We start from the raw sequence: 13401 nt of genomic DNA on the forward strand, positions 1-13401 counted from the left end.
AGGTAAAGAAGAGGGGTTGGGGAAAAAAAGAAAAGGAGGTAAAGATTAAAAAAGAAGGAGGGAAGTTTGGTTTGCAAGAGAGAGCATAAAGGAGTTACAACGGGACAAGATCTGCACTTTGCTATGGGGCTAAACAACCACGTTCACCTTCAGTCTACCTCAAAGACCATCTTTTTAGGATGACCCCTAGCAGAGAAGCTGCTAAGAAAACACTAAATCAAGCCCTGGTTCCTTGGTAGTGCCAAACTGGTAGGTACAGACCCCTCCATTCCTCCCCACTTTGCAATGGACACTGAACTAATGAACTTGAGGATTAAGATCCGCATTCATGGAAGCAGCAGTACCCACAGCATCCACTGCCTCTCCTGGTACCTCCCACCTGCTCCAGCAGCCCAATCCTCTCCACATCCCAGTTCAGTTGCAGGACTCTTCCAGACATTCCAGAGTGAACTAGGACTTCTACCATAAGCGCAAGGGGAGGAAGAAGGGATGTGTGTGTGTGTGTGTGTGTGTAGCGGGGTGGGGGGGGGAGCGTTAGGGTGGAAAGTAAATCCGGAGAGGTATGCAGCCCTCTGGTCTGTAACTTTCAAAATGACAGCAGGACTGGGGCAGAGGTCAGGGGGTCCAAGGCCTTAAGCACCTCGGCCAGCTGTGGCAGTGAAGCCTGGAGCCCGCGGGACGCCTGCCATATAAATCAGTGGTAAGCAGCACCCGCTGGGGGCGAAGACAATGGGCTCACACGGGGGTGGGAGGCAGGACAATGGGGCCTGGCCAGTGTGCAGGCCCGGAACAAATGTGCCCTGGCACCACGGGGGCCCCCATTTGTGAAACTAATTGGCCCACGATTGAAAAATTGGACCAACTTCAACAACCCTGAGAGGAGAAGGGCAGGCTGCGGGAGCCTAACCTAGCCTGGTTTTGCACAGCCAGCCGGCCAGGCCCAGCCCTGGGGGATCTTAGGCAAAAGTTTCTCAGGGACTGCCTGTTCTGGCAGAGAGGTGCCTTGGAGATGGGACCAGTCCGGGAGAATGATGGATCGCTGCAGGGGTCAGGTTGGCGGTGTACCGACTTCTTCCCCTGAGACTCAAAAGAGCCATCTTCCTTAGTTTCTCTGCACTACCCTCATCTGGGGTAGGTAGGTGGCAAGTAAACCCAAGGCAGGGTCTGCTCCTTCCTAAGCCAGTCGTCCCTGGCTGAGCTTCAGTCCTGGTCCCTCTGCCTGTGGCTGTGGAGGTTAGTGGGTGGCCTGTTACCGTCTTCAAGGCTGGGTGAGGACTGTAAGCAACTAGGGTCTTTCAGTTTCCAACTCATCTGGTCTTGGGGGCTCCTGGGAAAAGAAGTGCTGGAAGCATGATGGGAAGTCAGGATGGTGTGGGAAAGGACAGGCCAGAAGGATCAGCCCTTTCACAGCAGACTCCTGGCTACATGCTGGAGGGGAAGAACGGGACCCACCAGAGTGGTTAACTGCAGGGCCTGTCCTCAGCTCCTGGCTCAGGCACTAGCTCAATGTGCCCTCTTGGCTAAGTTACTAGACCCCTCATGGCCTCAGTTTCTTCACTGGAAAAATGAAAAGGGAAGTGGAAGATCCTTGAAGGGCTTCCCTGACTCTAGTCTCCATAGGTTCTAGGCCTATTGAAGAAGGTACTGGCACTCTGAAGGGTCCTTTCTCCCACTGTGATGCATTTTAGTGTTTTCTCCTTCCAAACCTGACATGACAGCCTTCTGTTAGTTAAAGAGCATCCTTAGGCTTCAATGACCACCGCTGTCTCAGGTTGACAGAGGAACAGCCACAACAAGGCAGAAAGGATCTGATACTGACTGAGCACCTGCCAAGTGCCAATCCAGGCCTAACATTTCCCAAGTCACCCTGTGAGACCCAGGTTCCTAGGAAGATGGAGGAGCCAGACTGAGAGGAATGCAAGGTCTGCTCTTTTAGGGGCCACCAGCTAACCACGGTGAACCTCCTAGGATTGGCCTCACACGTGGAGGGCATCTCTCTGAAGGGCTAGGCCTGAGAATTACTGGGGCCTTTCTGGGCTGGTCTGATGGGGTAAGGATGAGGGGCAGGGACTTTCTCTCCCATGCCCTAGCACTAGCATGACAGCAAAGACCAGCACGCAACCCCACAGAGAGGGTGGATCAGAGAATCCTACACTCTGAATCTAGGTCTCATTTCCTTGGCCAGTGTCCATACACAGTGGGCACTTAGGTTCTCAGCAGGGTGCCCAGAGCTTAGTGGAGAGCATAGAGATTCCACCTCAAGATGAGACCAGCTTCTTGTACAACAGAGGTCTCTGTCCTCTCTAATGTTCTTCAAGCATGTAAGACATTTTCTATAGAGTCAATCTCTTCAGCATTTCCAGAGCCCCAGAGCCACCTGAGAACTCTGGGGAAGAACTGAGACCCAGAAGTGGGATCTTTTGAGGACAAAAAAAAAAAAAAAAAAATCTTTGTTCTGGCTCTTATTTAAAATTTCCAGAAACCCCAATGTATTTCAGAGACAGTGAGGTAGAGGCAGAAGGCCCAGGTAGAAGAGAAGGGGTAGAAGAGAAGCGAGAGAGACAAAGACCAGAGGGACAGGATCGAATGGGGAGGGGAGCAAGGGCTGGGGGGAGACAGAAATTCAAAATAAATGGAATACTCATTGTTTCAGAGCCATTTAAATATCTGACAAGCATTGGGCAAAGAAAAGAAAAACCACTGCATGTAAATAAACAAAACAAAAAAAGAGGCAATGTATTCATTTTACTGACATTTTAATGGTTCTCCCCCCACGGAAGATGATTACAAATTAAGCATCATTTAAATGCTTTTTACTGTCAACAATTAAACGGAGGTCTCTGGGCCTGAGAGTGTGGTGGCCATTCATTCCCACGGTAACCAGGCTATCAAGACACTACGGGGCCTTCCCGCACTGTACCGCACACAATGGCCGGAAAGGGAAAAGTGTATACCGTTAATTTTGCTGGATATTCAAAAGCAAATTAAAATGTAAAAAGCTCCAGACACAAAGATAGATACCAAGAGTGAGGGCAGGAAGGGTCAAGCTCACAGAGTTAAAGTCTCAGTAGAGGCAGAGTTGAAGCGCTGTCTGATTACACCTCATTGGGGTGCCTTGCGATTGTTTCATGTATTTTGTGGATGGTATGTGTGTGTGTGTGTGTGTGTGTGTGTGTGTGTGTGCGCGCGCGCCCATGCACGCACACACATGTACATATGCAGAAAAAACAGGGGAAGACATTGCCTTGCTTTCCTAGGGATAGAGGAGGAAACAACTAAGTGAGCCCAAGAGCTCTCAATCAGACCCCAGAAGCAGCCAGGCAGTAGGAGAGGACCACCAGCTGCCCCAGCCTGGCCTTCAGCTGGGAGGGCGGGGCCAATGCTCCCCCTTCATGAGGGCCCTCAAGGCTGTGCTGTTTCCAGGTAGACACTAGGTGATCCAAATTGCACTTTGTTCAGAGAAAAGGATTTCATTTCAGATTGTACCAAAAGGACACATTTATTTTTTCAGAGAGTAACTCTCTCTCTCTCTCTCTCTCTCTCTCTCTCTCTCTCTCTCTCTCTCTCTTTGCTGTCTACACTATCCTTACCAATGCATGCCCAGACCCTACCTGCCCCAGCCCCAGGCCACAAATATTCACGTCTCTCCTAAATGCTAAAACCCAGTTCACGTTGGGTCCCTGTAAACCCTGTTGCTAGGACTCTCTTTTAGCTAACTCAATATAGTTTCCAAGAATCCATGTCATTCCAGGTAGATTTTAAAATTATGGAAGAATGAAAACTCAAGCCCAGCATAAAGGGGAAGAAAAGAATGCAGGAGGACCAGGGGAGGGGATGGGGGCAAGGCCTGCAGCTACCAGTTCTTCAGAGAGGAAGAAGAGTAGTATAGGAGAGAGAGGGCAACCAGGTGGAGGGCAAGAGGCTGCCTCTAGAAGCTGCCGGGTCCATTTCTGTGCCGTAAAGTTTAATATGCAGGAGGGACGACAGAGAAATAAAAGAGACACGTCCCCTTTAAAAGGAAATATAATTTACAGTGTGCAGCCAGGCGGCCCATAGTTTCAATCTCGTTTACTATAGAGAAAACTCTGCTAGCTGTTCTCTATCCCACAAATCCGATTTAATCAGACAAGCCAGCCAGCGTGGCTTGGAGTAAAAACGGATAATTAGTAAACAGAGAGCTACTCCAGTGCTTCATTGGCATTCGAGTTGGGCTACTGTGTCGCATTTAAAATGCAGTCTGATGAAGTTTACAAAATCAAACCATTTGTTACTCCTATTGAAGAGGCTTCAGGCCACTTGCAATTAAATTGGAATTAGTGCTCAGAATGAGACACAGCAAATTCATACTAAAAAGGGATCTGACTTTGAGACATTTGACTTCACTTCAACAGTTTTCTGTGTGAGTGTGTGTGGGTGGGTGGGGGGTAGTTTCTGAAAGACTCCTCTCTCACCCCGACCCCAAAAGGCTCCCCAACTCCATGAGCTTGCCCCCCACAACCTGCTACTCCCTGCTCTGACTGCGGGGGATGGGGCCGCAGGGGAGGGGAGGGACAGCTGACATGGGCGCCAGGCCCCACATTCACACCAGGAAGATACTGTACTAGGAAAAATGTGTCCACAAAGGACCATATGGCTCCCTTCTGCATGGAGCCTTTGGACAAGGGGGTGGGAGGGGCGGGGGAAGCTGCCAGAAGGCACACTTCTAGAGGGCACTGGCCCCGCCCTCCTCAGACAGCAGGCTGGCGGCTGGAGAATGGGGCACCTTTTCCTGTTGGCTGAGCTCCTGGGATGCCCTGCACAAGGAAGCTTTCCCTCCCGTGGCTACTCACCAGCGAGCTCCTACTCTATGCACTGCACCCCTGCCCGACCCAGGGGTGGGGCAAAAATGGTGCAGCAGATTTTTGTCTCTGCAACCCTAGCACGCCCAGGCTTGCCAGGGATGGAATTCAGGACATTGGTGAACTTGGAGGAGGAAACTGTGACATCTTGATTTTCACCAACCTCCAACTGAAATTCAGCAGTTTCTTCATTTGGGAATGTAAGCAATAAACCAGTTGCAGTATTGCCTTGGCTACTGACAGATATCACAGACGTTTTCATACCACATTGGAAATGTTGCGGTTATCTTAAAGTATCATTTATGCAAACCACTCTTGCAAAAATATGATGGTTATTCGACCACAGCTTGGTTTTTGTTAGTTAACAGGATAACAAAGAATCATGAATATTACGATACTACAAATGGTTTTTAAAGATAGTTTTGATATCTGTATTTCAAGTCTCCATTATAATGTATTTTTGCATTGGTAGACATTACTCTAAGGAAGGGTTCAAAGGCTCAACAGATGCTCTAAGGAGTCCATGGCACAAGGAAGTTAAGCATCCCTCACCTAGGGGATGGAGGGAGGTGGTTAAATGTGTTCAGTTTCAGTTTTACAAGATGATCGAGTTCTGGAGATGGACGGTGGTGACGGCTGCAAGACAACGTGAATGCATTTAATGCCACTAAACCTTATTCTTAAAAATTGTTAAAATAGTCAGCTTTATGTTATATACATATTTACTAAAATAAAAACAAATTCCTAGTCTAGACTGGCTTAAAGATACCTGGACCCCTCGGCTCCTCAGAAGTACCTAGAAAAAAATCTAGGTTTATCCCTTCAAACTTTTCCATCTGCCCTGAAGAACAGAAGTGATGCTCCACCTTCGAGGAGGAGGGAGCTGTCACATGGGGAAAGGACACTGCAGGCAATCCAGGCCTACTTCTCAGCTCTGATATTAAGTAGACTCTTGGGTCCTTCAAGTTCAAGGCTCCCTTGACTGTCTCCCACTCCCTGTCTGAATGAATGCTGCTTGAGAGCAGGCATCTCACTTCTCTTAACCACTGCTGTATGTCTTAGTCCAGGCAGATGTTCAAAGAATATTTACTGGATTGAGAGAAGAATGAGCGGGTGGATGAACAACTAACAAAGGAATTTCATCTCTCTGGACTTCAACTCATCTACAAAATAAAGACCACAAGCAGGCTTCTGTCCCCTGAAGTTCCTTCAGCTCTAAGGGCCCCTTGTGCTTGACATCCTCTCCTACTTACTGACCTCAGGTTCACCGCCCCCTAGAATGTGGAACCCCGGGGAGTAGACAGTGGGTGTGAGCACACAGGCGGGAGATAGGCTGCAGCAGGGGTATGTCTCATGTGGAACACTGTGGGTGACAGGCCACTGCCCTTGTGGGCCCCAGGACTTCCCTGTGGACTTTAGTCTGCCCTGGCCACTCCACCTCTACCCTCCCTGTTGCCGTCCTTGGAGGAGTTCAGAGCCTCGTGAGGCATCCTTCCCTGCCACACTGAGGAGGCATGGGCAGGGCGTGGTGGTGGGGGAGAGGACAGTCGATCTGTAGTCCTCCTCAATAGATACATGAAGGGAGGCAGCCACAGGGGCCAGAGAAAGAGAGGCTTTTAACTTGTGTCAGGTGGCATGCAATGGTGTTTAAAGCCTGGAAGGAGGAAACTATCGATTCTACCACACAGGGAGGGCAAGTGAGGAATCTGAGTATGGTCAAGAAAAAAAACAACAAAAGGCCAAATTGTCCAGCGGCCTTCCATCACCCCCAAACCTGGAAATTCCCTCCTTCCTATTTGCCTTGCTGATTCACTAAGTGTTCAGGAAGGAGATGGGTCCTCTGGCAGAGGCCACACTGGTGGCATGCATGCTCCCCAGACAACTGAAGGGAAATGTGATTGTCCCCTTCCATGCCCTCTTGTGTGAGCACCCTATGCAGGGTCATTCTGAAGGAAGGTTTGGAGAGAATGAGAAAGTAGCCTCCAGTTCTGAGGCTAAGAAGGAAATGCAAAATTAAATGTGACTTAGTGGCCGGAAGGTCTTTTGCTTCCTCCCCTTCTAGTTCCTGTGGAGTTTCTGGGTTGCTCTATGACAGGACTGGAACCTAAGATTGGCCCCACAGCAGATGGAGACCTCAAGGTAGACTCTCATGCCAATGGCCAAGCTGGCCAGCACCCTGTTCTAGCCACCCACCACCGGCATTGCTTGATCGCCAAGAATTCCTGTTCTTCTCTTCTTCCTTTGGGTGATCTCCACTTCTCTCTCTGGCCGGCAGTACTCTTGTCTCCTCTGGGAGACAGCCCTGGAGTGACTTAGCACCTCTCCCTCATTTACTATGTGTGCAACTTGCATTTTGAGTTCCAATTCTGTGCAGGCATCAAAAGCTGAGGCCACAATGTGAGAAAATATTTCCTGCCCCCAAAAAGCTCATAGTCTAAGAAGCATAGAGCCCAAATCATGGGGCTTTAAGGCAGATCAAGCCTGAGTTCAAATCTTGGTTCTGCCATTTATTTACTAGCTATATAACCACATGCAAATTACCTAATATCTCTGGGTCTTTCTTTCCTCATCAGTATCTGAGTTCAGTCATAATACCCATTGTGCAAGGTTGCAGGGAGGATTAGAAATAACATGATAAGTGTCTATCACAATGACATATGGTAGGTGGTCAAAAATGGTAACTGTTTTTAGACTAAGGATCTAGTGGGCTGGGTGAGGGGCTTGGGGGGCTATATGTAAACCAGTGGACCATGGTGTTTTAATTTAGATACTGCTATGGTTTACAAGTGTCCCCTAATTTTCATATGTTGGAAACCTGATCCCCAATGTAGCAGTACTGGGAGTGGGGCTTAATGGGAGAGATTTGGGTCATGGGATCACCACCCTCACAAATGGACTAATGCCTTTACATGGAGGTGGGTCCCTTTTTAAATAATGAATTGAGCCCCTTCTCCCCACAACCCCCACCCCACTCGTTCTCGTTCACTCTCTCACCTTCCACAAGGGGTTGACACAGCAAGAAGGCCCTCAACACATGCTGGCACTTTGATCTTGACCTTCCCAGCCTCCAGAACTGTGAGGCAATGAATTTCTGTTCATTATCAATTACCCAGTCTCAGGTATTCTGTTACAGCAGCACAAAGCAGGACCAAGTCAGGTACCATAAGTATACTTGGGCTCCCCCAGGAGGTGCTGATGAGAAACACTCCGGGCCTCGCACTGCAACAAGAGCTCTTTCTCTAGCTCCTTCCCACCTTTCAAATTCTCCCTTCCAGCTCCTCCCACCAGAGTTGTGCTTCCTTCCTTGCCTCTTCCTCAGTCAGTCCACACTTCAAGGCCCATGGTCCAGCTGCCCTCTGACTCCTGGACGATGGCTGTACCTTGCCTCCATCCTCCCATTGCACTTGCCTTGCCAAACCCTGACCTCCTCAGCGTAGCAGTATCTCACTCCTACTTCCGCCATCCCAGGCCATCAATGGCCTTGGCGTCACTAAACCAATGGAGGTTTCCTAGTCTTCCTCTTAGGGGACTTCTCAGCAACATTCAAAACCTGCAACTTCTTCCCTTGGGAAACCTCCAGCTTCCATGACTGCCTTTGCCTGGTCTCCCAGGCATCTCCTCCAGTGACCTCAGAGCAATCACCATCGTGGACTATGCTTATTCTGGAGGGTCTGATGTGTTGGCATTCCTCTGAATTCTGTTCAAGTTCTCTTCTTTTTCCACACCTGCTTGTTGTTCACATTCACCCAGGGCTCTCACAATCATTGGCATGCTGAGGACTCCAAGACACACATGCCCAGTGAGTCATTTCTGAATTCCAGACATACCTGGGTATCTTCACCCCCTGGGTGTCACTTAGCCCCTGCCTCCTGCATTATAATACCCAAACTGTTCATTATCTTAACAATAATAACAAAAAAGCGGTGTTTCTCCTCTTGTGTCCCCATTTCAGTAACCACCACCATCACCAACACTGTTACTCCAGTGTCCAAGAAGAAAAGGAGGCCTAGCTTCTTTCTTCACTTCCCATAACAGATCATTGCCAAATTTCTTCAGTCTTTTAGCATCTTCCTGCCTATTGCCTAGCCTAGATGGTGGCAGTGGGGTTCTACCTAATCTCCCTGACTGCAGTTTAAACCCTCCATTCACAACTGTGCTCTGCCACTGAGCTACAGGCCCAGCCCTCAAGTACTTTTTCTATGACATCACCTGACATCCTGCCCTGATTAAGATCTTTAATGGCTCCAGATTGTCATCAGAAAAAAAGACCAAAACTATTTAAAGTGTTTTGGGGGGGACTTTCACCATTTCATACCCATTTACTTCTCCAACTACAGGTCTTAGCCCTCCTCCTCACTCCCAATTTCAGTTCCTGGAACTCATCTCACCCTCTCCCTCCTCTGAGCAATGGCCCATGCTGACTCAGCCTGGCACTCCTCCCTTGTTACGCCATCCCACCATGTTAAGGACGTCTTCTCATCCTTCAGAGGACAGCTTAGATGCCTCCACCTCCAGGAAGCTGCCTCCATTCCCCATCCAGGTTGGAGGCCCCACCTCACCCTCATAACCCCTATATCTCCAGTATGACAGCATCCATCCTGTAAATTACCTGCTTAATTCCTGGTTTTTCTACAAGGCATGAGAGCCAGGAGGACAGAGATTAGGTTCTGCTCACCACTGTATTACCAGAACTTACTATACTAGAAGGTACATGATGGGTGCTCAATAAATATTTGCAGAATGGATTAGTAAAAAAACGAATACATACAAAAAAAATGAACCTATTAATGCCTCTGTGGATTTGAGGTCATTGGTAAGTTCTGATTTTCAGAACCCAAGCCAGTAATATTTGATTCTTACCAACCTCAAGCAAACATGCCTCTGCCCCTCACCAGCCTCCTACCCATAATCCTGGATTCCCTGTTACCTGTGGGCTTGTGGACCTGCATATTCTGTTAACCTGCATCTCTTAATGCCTTTGACTGTTAGGTGTACACTTGTATCCATGTGCGTTAGGAACAGGGCATAGGTTTTAACTGCTTTGGTTTCTCCTCCCAGCATGGAAGCACTCATTCATGAAACTCAATGAAGGACTCCCCAGCTGTCTCTTCATGATGGCAAATAATTCACGTCAATGGAGGACCAGAGGAGAACTGAGCTGTTGGGTGTTACTCCAGAGTCAAATCTGGGAGGCGGCAGCCTGCAAGCATCCACTTTTGGGAACTGAAGTCAACCCTGTCAACATGTCCTGGTCTCTGGCAGGACATGGACCAGAGGCTGCAGCTGTCCATGTTCTCCTCCGTCACCGAGGGCAGATCAGGCCCTCAGCTCCCCCTGCCTGGAGCTGTCCTCAGTCACATAAGCTGGCCTAAGGGCTGAACCTTCTGTACTCAGCCAGGGTCAAAGACCCTGCAAGGGTTCTTTTGGATCTAGAGATGAGATGTTAGTGGTGAACACAGTGCCAAGTGTCCTTTTTCTGCTCAGACACCTTGTTCACCCTCTTTCATGATCCCCACCTCTCAAGTTCAAAGAAGCCTTAAAAATGAGAAGGGGCACAGTGTTTATTCAGTCCTCTTTATTGTTCTTTCCTAACCTTTAAGGCGCAAGAGGGAGTGTGGAGCTGTGATTTTCATTCTCTCGTGAGGGGTCACCGAGGACTTCATGTTCATTCAGGTTAAGGCAACTGTGGGTTTGGAGGATTTGGGCAAAGGTTGCTGAATGGAGTAAATCCAAAGAACTTTCAACATGTTTCCATTTAAGGCCAGATGGAAGGACTTCGTGGTTTTTCAAGTCCCATGAATCAGTGAGAAAAGCAAAAATGAATGAGGCTGCTATTCCAAAGATGCTTACAACAAGAACACTTCCACACGGCTCTCACCCAGGACTGACTTGCTTCATTAATGTTTTCTATGCAGGCAACAGTGCAGAGTCTACACTGGATGGACACCATGTGGTCACAGCCACTCCTCATAACGTGGATGTCCTCTTAGCACCTGCCAATCCTTTATTCTTGCACTTCTAAACACTCACCAGGGCATATTTTCTGTCTGCTCCCCTTTCCTTCCTTGATCTTATGTCATCAGCTGCAGTTATTTTCTTGAACACAGCCCATTGAGAGAAGACTGTAGGTTCCTACTCATACCTCTCCCTCTGAGGGGGTCCTGAGAAGAAAGTACCCATAAAATGCCCTGTGGACCATGTAAGATCTTGGGTATGAATGGAAGAGCAACCACCCCAAACCACCCAACTCTCTCATTTTAGCAGTCACACTTTCCGAGCCATGGGTCTTCTGTAATACCACGAGGGTGCTGGGAAATCAGCATGGAGAGAGGAGGGCAGAGAGGCAAAGGCGGATGCCTGCGAACTGCAGCATCTTCTCGCTCAACCGCACATAGAACTAAGGTGTCTTCACCCACCTCCACTGTCACTTGTTTGTTCTGCACTTAATTTTAAATTTTCAGACAAAGTCACTTGCTTGATCTCTATGCAGGAAGGATCTGGGTTGAGTCTCCCAAGGAACTCATTCTCCAAAGAATGAAGACAACTTAGGGCTGCACCCACAGTTATGGAGTCTGTACAGAAAGGCCGCCTTGGAATGCCAGAACACTGCGTTCATATTAATTAACATCTTCATAGAAAGAAAACGCTCTCCAGGGAGTATCTCATTATTCTTATTTACTCAGCAATGTCACTACTCGGATGTTCCCTAGCCTCACTGCACGGAAGCCTGAATGGATTCTGTTAAGGGAAAGGGAATGGTTGAGCTTTGGGATGGAGACCTCAGAAAGGGGAGAGGGTAGACTCCTGTTACCCACTGGCCTCTGTGCTAAGACACACTGCATAGGGACTCTCTCATCCAGTCTACTTCTTGTGTGTGCCCAGAGTCTTCTCCAGGAGAAAGTGGGGAGGATGTGTACCTGGAAAATCCTGATAACAGAGGATCCTGCTTCAGAGGCAGGTTAGCTGTGGAGTGTTCCAAGTGTAGACATAAAGGACCTGCAACACCCCCAATTCTCTGTGACGCTGTGGCGAGTGTCCCTGCCCCACCTCATTCAGCCCTCACCCCCGTCCCTGGATGGGAACCAAGTGAGCTGAATTACTAATTTATTTCTTTACTTAGATTCTAATTAATTAATGAACAGGGGGAGAGGTGACATAAGGCAACAGAGAACAAAAAGACTTCTGCTGGAGTCCTGAGCCTGCCTGCGCTGGGTGGAGACCGGGGACACACCAACGAACCGGACCCACTGTCCCTGCCCTCGGAGGGGCTCCTGTCTACTGATGGAGACTGAGTTTAACAAATGACTACTCATAAAACTCCAAGTTGGAATCTAAAGAAGGAATTGGGCTCCTAGTCAAACATTTCCCTGCGTTCCTCACCACGTAAACACTGGCGCCATCCTGCGAGAGTCGGAGCTATAAAAGGACATATTTACGTACATCACGTGCGTGTGCACATCCCCCCATCCCAACATCACGGCAGAGATGTGAATGGCCCTATTCAGGGCCAGGCCTGGGATGTCACTGTAGAATGGCAGCCAGCGGTTGCTCCAGCTTCCTTGTACCAGAAGTCTGCTTCTGCCTGAGCTGCTTTATTCCAAGGACCATCTGGGCCCAGAGAACAATGTGCTCTCTTCTCTGAATGACCAGCGCGTTAGTCATACCCTCTTAACTCGACCCCTCCGTCCCCTAATCTTCACACTTTCCTTCATTCCCTTTGACGGAGGCCAAGGCCTGGCTCTCTTTTCTCACCTCTCTCTGAGCTGGGGAAGCTCATCCAGGACAAAGCGCTCTGGCCTCATGCCTGTGGGTCCAGCAGTCAGACTGGGACAGGCCATGTGAAAAGGGACCTGCAGGGTGCCCCCGTCACACTCTCCCAGCCCCACCGCTCTATTTGGACATGAGGGTAAGTGCACACCAGGATTTCCAGAGCTTCCAGGACCCAAATCAGATGGACTAAAGAATTAGCACAAGCCAACTCCAGTCCCCAAAGTGCTCCTTGACCTAGCCCCAACACACTCCCCTGTGCTCCTGAGTACGGCTCCGACAGTACCCACACATCCCTGCACACGTTTGCCTCAAATTGTCCTCTACCTGTTTAATGGGGAGCCTATCTTCTTCTTTTAAAGCTAGTTTCTCCGGAGCAGGGAAGAAAAACGATCTACTTTTATCTCCCTCGTGACCCAGGACATTGGTAGGCCCAGAGTCACAACTCGATTTTGCAGTAAGAATGAATGACCCCAATAGAGAAACTCTAAATCTTCTGGCTGAAATAAAGAGCCTAAGATGCTGCTTCATTCCCCCAGCCCCCTGGTCTACTGAGAGGACTGGGCATCTCTGGGAATAGGAAGAGCCAGGCACCTGCCTGGACCCTAATCCAGCAGCCTACACCTGCTCAGGAAATTACTCTTAAGAATTTAGCTTGGGGGCTGAGGATATCGCTCAGTGGCAGAGCACTTGCCTGGTGTGCACAAGGCCCTGGGTTTGATTCACAGTGTCACAGGGGAGAAAAATAGAATTTACTTTGGATGCTACAAGTTGTAGTTTAGCTTATAGTTGTGAC

At 49.0% G+C, this 13401-nt stretch overlaps 1 protein-coding gene across 4 annotated transcripts in view; it reads right to left on the reverse strand.

Annotated features, from left to right (window-relative positions):
* Positions 1-13401, reverse strand: part of Zbtb16 (zinc finger and BTB domain containing 16) — a 178790-nt gene that overhangs the window by 21256 nt on the left and 144133 nt on the right. The window lies entirely within an intron of this gene.

The sequence above is a fragment of the Callospermophilus lateralis genome, chromosome 2, assembly GCF_048772815.1.
Source record: "Callospermophilus lateralis isolate mCalLat2 chromosome 2, mCalLat2.hap1, whole genome shotgun sequence".
Lineage (NCBI taxonomy): Eukaryota > Metazoa > Chordata > Mammalia > Rodentia > Sciuridae > Callospermophilus > Callospermophilus lateralis.